Source organism: Lactuca serriola, chromosome 4, assembly GCF_051521515.1.
Source record: "Lactuca serriola cultivar US96UC23 chromosome 4, Lser_US96UC23_V15, whole genome shotgun sequence".
Classification (NCBI taxonomy): domain Eukaryota; kingdom Viridiplantae; phylum Streptophyta; class Magnoliopsida; order Asterales; family Asteraceae; genus Lactuca; species Lactuca serriola.
In genome coordinates this window covers 50,917,553-50,934,581 of record NC_136411.1, presented here as the reverse complement: position 1 = coordinate 50,934,581, position 17,029 = coordinate 50,917,553, and positions in this window count along the sequence as shown.

The window sequence follows — 17,029 nt, the reverse complement described above, 5'->3', positions numbered from 1 at the left end:
AGAAAGACAGAGAGATCAATATTAAAAAGATTAACATTTAGAACTTCAAATTAAGCAAATGAAGTTCAAGAAACGTCTCTAACTTAACCAAATTAAAATTTGATTCTGCCTTTAACTTGCACATTTTCATAAAAAAATCGAAGTTCACAAACGAATAAAAAATTTCAAGAAGGCTAGACTTTACAAAGATTCACAATCAGATTATTAGAAATTAATTTCTTCTCTAACCCTCGATTCTAAAATACGAAAACTTCATACTTCCGACCTATTGAGAAAGAAATCTAAGTCATCGACTATGAATTCAAGAAATCCAAGGAGAACTGAAGAAGCAATCAGACTCACGAATCTAAGTAATCATTTGATTCATTGATTCTCGATTCAAATTCTAGTAAGGTGGTGTGGTTGTGGACGAATTCAAAAAATTATAATAAAAAAGAAGGAGAAGAAATTGGATTTCACTTGAAATCTTGAATAAGAAATAGAAGAAGGATAATCATTGCTTCTTGAGAAGACGTCGTTTGGATTTTCCATACGAAAGAGTTACGATGCCTTGGAAGTTGGACGCATGCCATGTCTAGGTCTCGCTCCCTCCCATTCCCTCTTTTGGACCGGTGTTTATTATTAGAGTATTGGGCTTTGAAGAACTAGTCCAACATGCTGAAAGTTAACAGCCTGATAAGTGATAATATATATATATATATATATATATATATATATATATATATATATATATATATATATATATATATATATATATATAATCAATATAACAAGTATAAAATAGGGGTGATGGCATTTAGGGGGCCTGGAGCCGCCACCCAGCTTTGCCCAGGCCGGCTTGTCGGCCTTGGCCTTAACTACCAGACTAGGAATTTGTTTGTGTTTATGAGTCACGATATATATATATATATATATATATATATATATATATATATATATATATATATATATATATATATATATATATATATATATATATATATATATATATATATATATATATATAGAGGTTGAATTTGTTTGGAAAAATAAATCAACATAATATATATGCCATGTTTGAAGATTTAAAGAGTCAACGCGCTAACCACATGAACCAATTTGAAGATTTGTTATTAATTCGTAAAACATATTTATATTTATATTATGTATACAATATATTTTTTTAACATTATATATAATCGTTTCAGTTCGGTTTCTTTCGGTTTCACCAAATCCAAAAATCGAACCCAAACCTAAATTTTCGGTTATTGAAAAATTTAAACCCAAACCGTCAGTTTATGTTTCGGTTTCAGTTTTTTTGGTTTTTCGGTTTTGCTCACTCCTACAAAATATTGTTAGTGTTTTGCGATTAATCTCCTACGTGGGCCTTAGTACGGGTTTATGTGGGTCCTTCAGAGGGTGAAGTTTATCATTTTTACTATAAAAATGTCTTATTTATTTGCTAATTATTTGAAAAATAATAGGTATTTTTGAAAATAATTAACATTTTCCTAGAATTATCAATAAATTAATTTTGCAAAATCCAATTTTATAAACTAGATAGTTACTTTTTAAGATTTTTCCAATGTGTTCATTTTAATATTTTAAATCCGAAATTTTTGTGAAAGTGGGCTTAGTGCCTGAACCCATTAAATGGTGGGCCTATTTAGATGGCACCTTGACATGAGTATTGAAGTTCCTTGGATTGAATGGGTCACAATGAATGGGGTGCGTTGTTACATAATACATACCAAAGGCCAATGGCCTAGCGGTAAGGAGGGGTCCTCTCATAGGAGAGATCATGGGTTTAAGTCTCGGTAGAGACATAGATGGTTATTTAGGAGTATGTTAGTTAATTTGCTGTTTCAAAAAAAAAAACATAGCACTTTAACTTTTTGTTGTTGTGGATATTTAATGAAATGGCATGCGCATCACCAACGACTACAGTATATTTGTACCAACTGACACACTTACCTTTCTATACAGAAATTGTCAGGTGACCATTGTAATAATATTTAATGGTTGATATGGATTTAACAACGTACAAGCAAGCAATTTAAAGCGTATGATAAAGATCGTTCGATTATAAGGTTTGGATTATATAAGGTGTTAAAATGAGAATTCCACCCATAACATAAAAATTGTAATGCTTAGTTTCATGGAATGAATCTCCACTTTTGGACGGTTTCACCAATAACTATTGTTGTATTAAGTTCTCTTTTGTGTTGTTGATCCTACGATGGAGTCTAAGGATAAGATTTATAACCGGAAAATCGGACCGAAACCGGAATCGGACCGGAATTGGAACTGTTAGAACCGGAATATATATAACCGGTTCCGGTTCTGGGTTTAAAAATTGGCTTTATTCGGGTTCCGGGTAATCCGGGTTTGGGTCCATCGGGTCCGGGTAAACCGGGTCTAAAAACCGGAACCGGTGTTTGGAACTGGAACCACTTTTAGGGCCGGAACCGGTTTTTGTGAAACGTTTAAAAGATGCATATCTCATTCGTTTCAACTCCGATTGACATGCGGTTTTTTCCAACATATAGTTTAGAGTTTGTATATGATTTTAAACTATAAATTTACCATTTTTAGTTTTATATTCATTAACTTAGAGTCCCTCAAAGTTGAGATATCAAAGCTGAAAGTTTTTAGTTTTTCAGTTTTTTTGTATTCGGTGGAAGTTTTAAAATATGCATATCTAATTCGTTTGAACTTGGATTGACATGTGGTTTTTTCCAACTTGTAGTTTACAGTTTGTACATGATTTTAGACTATAATTTTGTAATTTTTAGTTTAATATCCAATGATTTACAGTGCTCCGAAGTCGGGATATCAAAACTAAAAATTTTCAACTTTTCAACTATTTTTTTTTGTACTTTGTATTCTGTGAAGATATTAACACATGCATATCCCATTCGTTTAAAGTCGGATTGACATACGGTTTTTGTCAGAGTGTATTTTAGAGTTTGTACATAATTTTAGAGTATAATTTTGTTAATTTTGGTTTCATATTCAATGAGTTACAGTCCCCTAAAGTCGGGATATCAATATGAAATTTTCAAAGTTCAACGCACTAAGTAGTAAGTAATTACTAAAAAATTCCAGTTTTTCCGAGTTTTCCGGTTCTAAATCCACTTTATCCGGTTCCAACCTAGTCACTTTGATGTTTCCGGGTTTTCCGGTTCTAGACCCACTTTACCCGGTACCGTACCCGGAACCGAACCGGAACCGCTTCCTATATATTGGTCCGGTTTCCGGTTCTACAAATCTCGTTAACCGGTTCCGGGTCCATCCGGTCCGAGTTTGGACCCACTTTCATCCCTAATGGAGTCTAGTGGTTATGTAAGTAATTCAACGCATAAAGTCTAGGTCTAAGGTTTGAATCTTTGCATGTTTAAAATAGTGTGTTTTATCATTTTGTTGCATATATATAATTTGAGTATAGTGAAAGAAATATGATGAAAATGTAATTTTTGTAAATTTGATTAACATTGTCATTTTGTAAGTATTTAATAATATTAAATAAAACTTTCAATTATAGATATGCGGAGACCACTCACTTATAGATATGCAGAGACCACTGTTGATAAAAGGAAACACTATTAATAATTTGAAATCGTAATGACTAATAAAAAACTTTGAAACAATATATAAATTTAAAAAAGTTTTGATTTGTGTTAGTAAGTTTATAAATTTGTTTTAAAATAAATATATAAAGCATCATTAAAAAACAATTTGCTTATAATAAGTTCAGACATTTAATAAAATCATGAGTTTGTATAATGCAATATACAATTAAATATAGTAAAAAAAACAAAAATAAATAATAATGGAAATGATATTAATATATGAAAAATTAAAGATGACGATAATATAATAAACATACATATAACCAACACAATAAATTGAAAATGTTACACAATAAATTGAAAATTAACATGATGAATGAAGTGTGATTTACTAAAACTAAGTAAAAGATACTATAAAAAATAAACATCGTTTATAATTTTCTAATAACTTCTTTGTAAACAATATTGTAAGTTTTATTTATGAGTCTACCATCTTTATTTAAAGTTAACAAATTTTAACCATTCTTTAGTTTGAACTCTAAATAAGGCAACATACAATTAACCATGTAAAAAAAAACAGAATCTTTGAGAAACAAGCCAACCTTGGATAATGATTGTCCTTGACTCTTATTAATAGCCACTCTAAAATATACAACCAATAGAAATTGTCTTCTTTGGAATTTGAAGAGAATTTTTTCTGAAGGACTTAAGGACATTCTTAGAATAAAATCCCAATTTCCATTCTTACTTCTAGATATGATAACTGCCTCAGTAACACATTTTGGCAATGATATCATATGCGGTCTAATTCCATTACATAAGTCATTTTTCTTAACAATCTTTCTCAGTAACATAATCTGGACCTCGATTTTTAAAATTAACTTATGATTTGGTAGACCTGAGACTTTAAGACAATTTAAAACATTAGGTCAGCATAATTTTGCATCAAACTGATCGTGAATAAACTCGGATTGGCATAGACTATCTGAACTTAAATATTGACCTTCATCTCCTGGAAACAATGGCAACAAACGATCATTTATTTCATGAACAACTTCATTCTTTGGAGCAAGTAGTACTCTATCTTGAAAATAGCATGTAACGTTGTAGTTTTCCAAAATCAAAGGATATACAAACTCAATTAATGAACTTATAGGATAATGTGGATCATTTATGAGAATATCCTTGGGATCATCAATAATCGTTTCGCTATCATTCGGACCACCAAATTTTCTTTCTCCTATATCCAATAACCAATTTGCAAAATCACTTATTTTTTGAATAGCAGATGGATCCATTCCAACAGTTAATTTATGGATTTTGCATTTTTGCCATAAATATGAAGAAATCAAAGAAAAATTAACAATGTTTTGTCTATTACCACCCGAAATAATAGGTAGAAATTTGACTGAAATCTCCTCAAAAAACAATTACTTTTCCTCCAAATGGAATATTTGAGTTACTACAATTTTCTCACCTTATTATATATTTCAAACTTTGACCTAAAAGCTTCATTTGCATACTTGTGGACCATAGGTGCTTCATCATAAATGATCAATGAGGTTTTTCTTAATGAGCTAACAAGTTCTGTATTTGGATTTATTTTACAAATAGAATCCTCATTAAGATTCAACAGAATTATAAACCGAGGGTGTGTTGTTCTACCTCCGGGTAATAATAATGAAGCAATACCACTTAAAGCAACATTTTAAAACAATCTGACCATCAAATCTAATTCATGCAGATATTGTCTTCCATAGAAAAGTTTTACCCGTTCCAATATAATCATACACAAAGAAAACACATCATTTATTATCTTTAACTGCATTCATGATATCTAGGAAAATGTCATGTTGCTCACTTGTCAATGCAAGAAAAAGAATATCAAAATCGGTATGCATAATGGGCATGTCATAATCTAGCTCCTCGGTGATAAGTCGATTGTTTGAAGAAGAAACATAATCAATGTCCATATAAGGCATCTTTATATATTTTTTGAGAATAGAGCGGTTACGAAGTAAAATTTGTTATATCTCAAACAAAGGTAAGTTTTTAAGTTGATCTTTATTGAGTGATAAACCTGCTGGTCGAATAATATCTTAATTATAATATATCAGTAAAAATATTTAATAATAATACAAAATAATTTAGTGGATATTGGTAAATAAATAACATTCGTCTTAAAAAAATAGTGAGAGGAATTTATAATACCTAGAGACTTAAATCTTTGTCGTTGGTTGTAAAGAATTTCATCCGATAAGTATTCCCATGTATTTTCCTAAACAAACTCTGGTTTAGACATATTGTTAGACATCAACATAGTAGCAAATAAGAATCGTAGAAAAAACAATATCCATAATGACTTTCTTCCTTAATTGTGTCGATGCATTTCTTGTTATCATCCAAGAGCCCAAGAGCGTAACAATCATCTCCAAAGGAAGAACATGTTTCACTATTTATTATGCGAATTTATTCAAATGAATTTGGACCTCTCACTTTATTTAAAAGAATCCTTAATAAATAAGCTTCGCCAAGATTAGATGAACCCGAATGAATTCTACCAATAGAAAATCCTACTTCCCTTGTCTTCCAAGTACTATCAGCAGGATTTCAAACAAACTTTGTAGAAAATTCAACATATATAAGTGTCTGTGCATCATGATAAATTTCATTACGCTTGATCCAAGATGTGAACATTGAAACGACAACTGAAGGCTAGTTAAGAACATTATCAATATCATCATCTGTCGCAAATACAACTTGTTGTTGACCAGGAAGATGAAAAGGTAGTCTACCCACAAAAGAATACTTATAATGAACATCGTATCCAAATACTCCACATGATGCTTCACATGCATATAGATACCTACAATCATAATATTGAATTATTGAATTATTGATTTATCTCATCCATCGCATCATGCTTTTCACATTCATTGTTGTTTTGTACAACAACAAGTGTAGCTCTATTAGGTCCATTGTTTATGTATTTAAATAAACACTTTATAGAAGAGCCTTGATTGCACCATCCAAAATTAATGTGTACTTGATATCTTTTCAATAGATATTTGTTGTAGGGAACAATGTTTATTTACCTAACTTCACACTGGATTTTACAAACAAAATGTCCATCGTTTCTTCACCTATATAAGGGAAAACCATTCGGATCGACTAAAGTATGATTACATAATTGCTTTGGAAAGTTTTTAGAATACATTTTGTCCACCATGCATGGGAAATTGATATTTTCATCTCCACAAGGACCATGAATCATGAATTCATTCACAAGTGAATACAAATCTGGATCTTCATCGATGTTTGGAATCTCAGCAGATGTTATCAGATTAATAATTCAATTGTTGGAAGTTTTTAGTCTAAATGCATAGACAGACATATATGACTATGAGAAAACCTCTTTTTTGAAATTCAATTATATAAACCACTACATATAAAATTATACAAAACAATATATGATTTTTAGCAACAAAAAATATAAAATAAAAAAAATACAAAAACCATATTTTTGGAACAATTAAGAAAATAGAAAATTTTAAAATTTTAAATTGTAAATTTAAATGCATGCTTGAAACGTGTCAAAAATTTTGTTCTCCCTTAGGTCTTTAATAAATGCATAAATCTTTATCTTAAATAACCTACAAAGTATATTAGGTCATTCTTTTGGATATAGTAAAGTGCCCTTAAAAAACCTTTTAACTTCAAGCCATTTGGGATTACACGTAAAGGATATAAAGAAATCAAGATATCCAAACCATTTACGTAGCGACATGGTGTCCAAATAGTTTTGCATCATACAACGTGAACCATGAGTAAATGATGAAGGTAATATCACATGTCGTCCGACCTTATAAATATTTGTATTTCCGTGAGCCTTTAGATTACGCAAATTCTCATATGACTCGCATCTAAGAATTTCGTAATTTTACTGTAATTTACAATGCTAAAACATATAAAAAAATGTACAGAAAGGTCCCTTTTTTGAAAGTAAGATAATATTAGGAGCATATTTTCAAAGTATATTACTCTGATTTTTGTTGTTGATAAAACTATAAACACTTAATAGTATACAACTTATAAAATACTTGTATGTGTATATAGGGGTTGTGTGTGTGTTTTTCGATGTGTTAGAGGAAACATACAAACACCGTACATAAAGGTCCCTTTATGTTTATTTCCATTTTTTTTACTTTTGAGTAAAACAATTAAAAAAATGCAACATAAATAAGGTTAAATCAAAAGGGATATAAGATTATTCAAAAGGGTGCATTTATATTTATTACAATGTAATAGCAATGTACTTTCGCGTTCTATAAAGTATAATCCTAAAACATACATAATATAACCAAATACAACAAACACATATCATTATATGAGACTTTCATATATATATATATATATATATATATATATATATATATATATATATATATATATATATATATGCGAAACTATTTTTTTTAAAGTACATTGCTATTTATACTTATATCTTACAAAGTATGTTATCCAATTACCGTTTTTATGGAAAAAAAAATTTAAAACACAACACATTACTAAGAACCATTAACAATATAGAAAACATTAAACATAAAAACAATACCCAATTCAACAACCGTCCTCAACGAAAAAAAAATTGTAAAAAAGGAAAAACAATACCCTCACCAAACAACAAAAGTGTCCAAAAAGCCAAACCCAAACCAAAATCTCATTGTCCAAAAAACATACCATAATTTAACCTTTGTTTCTAATCACCCAACTGAACACTATTTCTTAACTTTTGGTACCAAAAGTGGGTTTTTTTCACCACTTGACAATTATTTTGATTTGGTTGAGGAGAAATCATTTTGTGGATCAATTTCGTAAACTTCTTGCAAGTTACACTCTAATTCACTCGAGTTGTTTGCTAATTTCAAAGGACTCGTTGCACTAGTTTTCTCAACAGTTGTAGGAGTTAAATTCTCATCTATTTGAGAAATTGACACCCAATATAAAAAGAAACAATTTTTTTAGTTGAGAAAATTAGTATATGCACAATATTGAATGCAATAAATTTATATTTAAATACAACTATAATGCTATAAAAGAAATACCTTCACAACTTTCGTTTCATCTGAGTATTCTAGAAAATAAGTTATAAAGTTAATGGTTACTTGTGTAATTACTAGGATGTTCACTATTCGGATAAAATCGAATTGTCCAATTGGACAATTTGGTTTGGATTTTTGGATTTTTGGATGGGTTTCCAGTAAAACCGAATTATTATTTTGGATTTCGGATTGGTTACGGTTTATAAAATTAAAACCGAATAGTCCAAAAAAACCGAATAAGAGTTTATTATTTGTCTATTTATATATATTTGTTTCAAATATACATCTTTTAGTTATTTATTAATCTGCTAAATTGTATTTTTAAACAGATTAGAAAGTATTATCCAATAAAATACTTTAATGTATACTTTTCAATAGTTTTTTATCTATAAAATATTGAATTATAATAAAAATTTTAATAGTTGTTCATAATTTTAATTCTCACCAAACAATTATTTTAAAGTTGATTAGTATTATGTTATATATATTTTTAAATATTATGCTTCCTGAAAACCGAATTGTAAAAACCGATCCAACCGAATTGTAATTTGATTGGCTCGGATCGGATTTGAATTTTGTTTGGACTATTCGGATTCACGTTTTGAAAACTGAAATTAATTTTGATTCACGTGATTGGATCGGATCAAACCGATCCATCCAAACGAACACCCCTAGTAATTACAAAACAAATATAAGTTTCATAGGAGATATTACATATAAAAAGTTCAATTTTATTTTCCATGTCATTAATAATGGATACATCCTCAACCAGTTTGAGAATGAAATATAAATTACTATTGTTGTTGACATTATAGCTAGTAATCTCTACAATACAAGATAGTTTGCGGTTTTTCAAAACATTTATTTCATTTGAAAATAGTTTCAAACTATCTCCCACCTGTAAATAAATAAAATATATATTATCTTAACATTAAAAAATATTTTTTATTTCAAAAATAAAATTATTTAATTATACCACTTTATGTTTTTTTAACCAATTCATTTGTAATTATCTTCAATAACCTCTTAGCTTCCCTATCAAAGAGAGTCAAACTCACATACCTAACATATCTTCTACTTTCATAGAAATCTAAACATAAAATTTAACATTAATAGGTTTTGTAAAAAGTAAATGTTTAGTATAAGTTAGAATGTGTATACCTTGAAGATTTAGAAACATCTGACTTGTTGCAAATCTTATTTTTACACTTAATAACAATCTTGTTTGAAATATCATCAGGGGTGTCAGATGAATAATTGTTAGTATACTCTTCGATTACTTTTTTACCACAATTTAAACATGCATTATAATACCAAGGAAGATTGTGTCTGATAAAAACGATTGTTCCAACCAAAATAAATTTCATTTCCTGAATGTAGTTAAATGTAAAAATTAAAAACATAAAATGTGGTAATGAAGTTATAGAATTTCAAACCATTTAATATACATTAATTGGTTCCACGATTTCACATACACTTTTTAAAGGAAAATCATCCTTAAAATCATCATTATAAATATTTACAAAATGCAACTTTTGGTTTGCGAGTGTAAAACACTATAACTAAAAGTACAACTTCTTATGCATAATGTACAAGTATGTTAATGCATGAAGTTGAAGTTCGGTCCCTCAACTTTGTATGATTCGTCATTTGCAACCCTTTTATTTTGTAACATGATATTTTTCATACCTTTACTTTTTAAAACCTCAAATTAGTATGATCCGTCACTTGCAACCCTTCTATTTTGTAAAATAATATTTTTCAAACCCTTACTTTTTAAAATATCATTTTGACCCCTTCACCTTCAACTTTGTAAAATGTCACGTTCACCCCTTCATTTTCTAAACTTTCGTGTTTATCATCAATCCCTGTAGTATTTATATATAACATGATTTTCCTTCCTCTACTTTGGAAAGTACATTTTCAGTCCTTTATTTTTAAAATATTACTTTGACACCCTCAACTTTCAATTTTGTAAAACATCACTCTTATCACCTCCATTTTCTAAATTTTCGTGTTTATCCCCTGTAAATACGAACCAAAAATACATAAAAACTTGTGGCAAAGTGGAGACTCAATTACTAGTTATCAAAGTAGAGTGATTTAGAAGTATACTTATACTACTACCAAGACATATTTCCCTCGTTCACGCATGTCAATCTGTTATGTTTTAAAAGTAATTATTTTATGTAGAAATTCAAAAATTATATTGAAATTTAAAAGTTGAGGAAAAATAAACCAACCCTTTTTTAATTCATTAATTTCAACAATATCTTCATTAATACATAACTTCCATACATCAAAATAAGTTGAAGCTTGACCAACACTAATAAATTTTTTGAATAAAGCAAAGTAATTTTAAGAAGAAAAGTAAATAGTTTCAGTATAACGACAACCCCTCCTAAACTTTGAGTTTAGAGAATTGAATAATTATAGTAACACGAATAATGTTGGGTTATTAGTGAAAGTCTCTGTCATTTCCGCAAAGTCACCTTGAGTTGTACATCTCTACAAGAAATAAGTATATAGATTAGTACAATAAAATGTAACGTCCTAATTTTCAATCCAATTTTTTTTATTTTTATTAATTAAAATATATTAGAGTGTAATTAAATTATGCAGAAACGTTGCGAATGCACGTATGTACAGTCGAACCATGCCCTTCTTACGAGTTAATGAAGTACCTGAAAACATTTATAATCAACTGGGTAAGCACGAAGCTTAACGAGTTCCCCAAAATATCATATCCCATAATAACAATGCATACACATAATGGCCTTCAACATAAAGTTGGTCCACCCTTGGCCTTCAGCACAAAGTTGGTCCTCTCTTTTTTCCTTCAACATATAGTTGGTCCGCACTTTGACCTTTAGCATAATGTTATTCCGCCTGAGTCTATTGGCCTTCATCACAAGACTGGTCCGCCCTTAACTCCCTACATAATAAATCAACACATATATGACATACCGACAATTCAATATACATGAAACTAACTAAACTAGTCTAGTGGCCTAATTGCATACTACAGGACGACTATATCCTAACATACATAGGATATATACTGGAACACATAATATAGTGAGAAAACTCACTTGGATAATTAATTAGACGATTGTTAACTATCCGAGTGATCTTACTGGCGATCCAAATTGTTGGTAACGCGCTTGACGAGTAGTAACATATAATAGTATAACTTTATTAATTTCTATGACAATCTGGTAACGAAAGTTAGATCTTTCAATACTCCCAATGAATATCAAGATTTCTATCTAATAAGGATCTGTTAGACCAGACAGTTAGAGGCAAAACCATTTCAACATATAGCCATTCTGAAATCCAACAACCAAACCAACATGACCTTTCTAGACACCTTTTCCGTAAGTAGATCAATCAACATTATAACTGGAATTACTAAAAAATCTTATTTATACGTTCATAACAATGACTATGATATAAATATTAGTTACACTTAAAGCATAGTAAGTGTAGCCTAACTTACTGAGAGTTTATAGCGAAAACCTGGATTTACTCTAGTAGAACTTCGACAGGGGACGATTCAAATTCCCGAGCCCTCTGATGCTCTAGAGCTTCACCAAAAATGAAACTTTCTAAACTCCTAAAAAATACCAGAAATCAGACTTAAAGAACTAGATAAAGAAGTTAGAATGGTGTAGAGGGAAAGAATAGGATTTGCCTTTATATATATATATATATATATATATATATATATATATATATATATATATATATATATATATATCCAATTTTGGGGTGCACGTCGCACACATGGTCGGGTGCGCGCTGCACACTATGTCGGGGGGTGTTAACGTGGCTCCATGCAGAAATTAACATGCGGTGAAAGATGGGTGGTGTGTCAGTGCACACTGTATAAAAGGGTGTGTGCGCCATGCACATGGGTGGTGCCTGGTGTGCCACGTGTTGTAACATCCATAAAATTCGAGCCAATTCAAAATTTTTTAAGTCAATTAAAATCATTCAATTATTACAATTTGTTTTCAAAATAGTTTAAAAATCAAAGTTCCCAAAAATCATTATCATCAATCAAGGAAGTGTACGGTCATGCCTTCGCCTTCCCGCGTCCATCCGCTGAACCTGAAACAACAAACTAAAAATATAAGCCCGGAAGCTTAGTGAGTTACCCCCAAAATACCAATGCCATACAGATAACCACATCATATACATAATCAACAGAACAACCATGCATCACGAGTCTACAGTGTGACTGGTCCACTCGCACCGAGCTTTTAGTCCACCTGTTCCACTCTCTGAGTCTACAGTATGACTAGACCGCCCGCACCGGGCCTTCAGTCTATCTGGCCCACTCTCTGAGCCTCGGCACGTCTGGACCGCCCTCTCGGGGCCTTCAGCCTATCCGGGCCGCTCGCCGGGCCTTCGGCCCGACTAGGTGCCCTCCTGGGCCTGCAGTCTATCCGATCCGCCCTGGGTATGTTGGCTTACAACACAAAGCAGGACCCGCTCAACCCAACCCCAATCAAACAACCATGTGCACATATAACAAATAATCACATAACAATCCATAAACAAACAAACCAATCTAGCAGATCATATAGCATAACAACATCCTAACCAGGATACTGACCTAACCAGTCACTAACATAGCATAATCCTATATACCAGGATACCAACCTAAACCAGGTCACTAACATAGCATCATCCTATATACTAGGATACCGACCTAAACCAGGTCACTAACATAATACCATCCTATCTACCAGGATGCAGATCTAGTATATCAATAAACATATCAAACAAAACCAGTATACAATCCGAGAAAGGGCCGACCTTGGTGCCTTAGACCCTGTTGATATAGTGAGGATAACTCACCTCACAAGTAGCTCGGAAGGTAGCGTCAAACTCTTCCAGATGTTGCTCCAACTCTAACACCTATATTCACCAATACCCCTTTGCTATCAAAATCCAATTTACCAAAATACCCTCAGAAGTCCAATAGTCAACCCTTGGTCAAAGTCAAAGTCAACAGTCCATGTTGACCTCAACTCGTCGAGTACAACCAGCCACTCGCCGAGTTCCTTACATAACTCGCCAACTCACCGAGTCACAAGAGCGACTCGTTGAGTTCCTAGTGTCAGTGGCCGCAAACCCCTTGGTTAACTCGTCGGGTTTCCCTATACAACTCGACGGGTTCACACGTATCTAAAGGTTGGGAAAACCCTATCCGAATCGCCGAGTCACTTGACTGACTCGCCGAGCCCAAGGCATTCTTCATCAGACTTGCCGAGTCGTTCATCCGACTCGTCGAGCCTACAACTATCTTCATCGGACTCGCCGAGTTGTCCTGATACTCGTCGAGTCCATTAAGTCCTTCCAAACAGAGGCTTTTTAAGCCATGCTAAGGCTCCATATTGCAGATCCAGTCCCCCAAGGCATGTTTATCACGTAAAATTGCAAACTTTACGTGCATGCAAGGTGCTAATGACCTAAATCAAGCTAAAGAAGAGGTTCTAGGCAAAAGAGCTTCACCAACATGCTTAAGACTGAGACTTTATGATAATAAGAGACCAGATGAGCCTATATCTGAAGTTGCTACTTCAGATCTTGGTTCATCACTCGAAATGCAACACCAAATGCTCAAGATGGCCCCAAAACTCAAATATAAAAGGGATCTAGCTAGAAGAAGCTCAAGGTGGTGACTTGATACCTCCAAATGATGACAAACTGAGGTAGACTTCAAATCCCCAACTGTTCCTTGCTCAAAGCTTCTTGATCTTCAAGCCTTTCCTCACTAAGATCCACCTTTCAAGCTCAAACATACAAGTATGGAGAGGAAATGAAGATTTAGGGTTTATGGACTCATAGGGGCTGCAAGGGAAGCTAATGGGGGCAAAGGATCCTTTAAATAGGGTGCAAAACCCCGAAATTTAGGGTTTCATCTGCTAGTTCCTACTCGTCGAGTCCCTTCTTGGACTCGGTGAGTAGGACACTTAAACACACGGATCAACCCGCTGCTACTCGGCGATTCAGGCAACCGAATTGTCGAGTAGACCTTGAAATCATGAGAAATTATCACCACAAATTGATACATGAGAATCGGGGCGTTACACATGTCGCCTTCTAGAAGCACACACCGTGCACCTGACGTGCACTATGCGTTGCTCAAAACACATATTTTGTAAATTCCATAACTTCTTTATATGAGATCCGTTTTCGACATTCTTTATGTCCATGCATAGTTATTGACGAGATCTACAACTTCCTTTTAGACTTGGCCGACTAATTATTACTTTATTTTTAAAGCTATATTTTTAACAGTTTTAGACTGTTAAGGCCCGTATAAAAATCCTAACTCTCTAATATGAATTTCATTCCCAGTTGTCTTTATATCGGCGGAATCATATGGACGATATCTTCAACTCTCTTTTAGATTGTTTTTCCTAATAATCGACCGATTTCTATTTTGGTGTCTGTGTCGTACACTGCTACGCCGTAACTTCTAATATCATAACTTCCTCTTATGAAGTCAGATTTGGACGTTCTCTATACGCACGCTCTCGTTTTTGCGATTACTACAACTTTCGTCAAGACTATTTAACCTAAATAGTCCTCTATCAAAACCGTCTATTTACATGAACTGTCGATCATACTATAAGGCAAAAATATGGTGTTTTAACTCTTTCCCAATTTTAGAGATTTCGTCCCCGGAATCTTACTCATAGTGCACCATAAGATAATTCTTATACTATCCTACTGGGGTTTCATGAGATCACCTCATGATCTTAGCTGGCGTTGTCGTGTCAAATTCACTTATCTGTACTTATTTAGCCGTTGAATTTTATTTTCTACCGTAGACGTACTCTTGAATTTCTCACGAAATTTTCCAAAACCGAGAATTCGTTGGTTTGGACTTCTAGAATTCACAATCCACGGTTGACAATCTCCTTCAGACGTGAAATGTCGACATAGTCGACTCGTTTTTGAAGTGATTAACGATGGAAATTTATTCCATGACATTCTATCGTAATCTACTCTTTTAGAACATGCCCTTAAAAGGATTATGGCATATCTTAAAACACACAAGAATCTAGATCACAAACGTATTCGAATCTAATTCATGTGTTCCAACATTCCAACTTTTAACCAAAACTACTATGACGAGGTTGTTGGCGTGAAGACACTGGAACCTCGTTATAAGGCTTTATTATCTTCCAACCTATTATATTATAATGAACACCAGTTCACCAATAGGCCTTTTGCATGGATTTAACTGCTTTTCTTACATAAAGGTGCAACTATTGTTTGATCATTTCGCTCTTATGTCTGATCATGATATGTCGTGACATTATCCAACAACTAGGATTAGATACTAGATCACTCTTGTCATCATCCTCATCGGGCCTGAAGACTTACAATCGATGCTTTGATATTCTTTAAAGACTCACAACCATATTCGACTTTCCTTAATGGAACTCAATCTCCATCCTTCCTCGATGTGATAACATATCTTTTCTATTTAAACTTTTTAGACTACAACCAATTAGAGGTCCTTAATTTATGGTGTCGAGACACTAAAGTCTATTCTTCATCCTAAATTATCCTATGAATGTTGAACCTTGATCCTAGTTTCATATTAATTTTTACGTTTATTGTCTAAATGAATAACTAAACTAAATACATAACTCGCCCCGAAGACCAACAACGCATATGCAGTTGCACTCGACGATCTATCTTACATGACTTTTAACTAAATGAACGTGTCTATATTAATCACTTATGATCATTTTGTGTTCTCTAACACTAAGTGAAGCCTTACATTCCAAAAGCTTGAACAAATTCTTGACAATGTTCTACCATCTTATTTAGTTTTAAACTTCAGAGGAAATCCTTAAATCTTTTCCTTGCAGGTCTATCTTTTATTGATATTTGAAGAGGCGTCTAAACGACAGAATCTTCAACAATTACTACTTCTTACATAGTTTTAACATTGGGTCACTCCTAGATTGAACTCTTACCAGTTTACGCTAGGGACTCTTTGTTAATCTTAAATACTACGGACAACACCACGACCGTTCGGTTGAACTTGGCTCAATAACTTGATTTATCAATCCTATTATGTATATTAATGATACATCTTCAACTTTTGGAAAGTACTACCGCCTATCATGGTCCATATCGAATGATTCTCTTCTAGGCGTCTCTATACGCATTTTAGACAATGACTTGAAATGTTCGTGCTACGGAAATACCTTCTCATTAAGTTCGATAATGTGGTTTCTGACTTCTGGAATAGGGCAACTTGATCTTTACTACGAGCTTAGCTAAGCTTTCTAAGTTCGATGTACTCCTTGAGTACTTGATACCCTACATATAGTAATGATA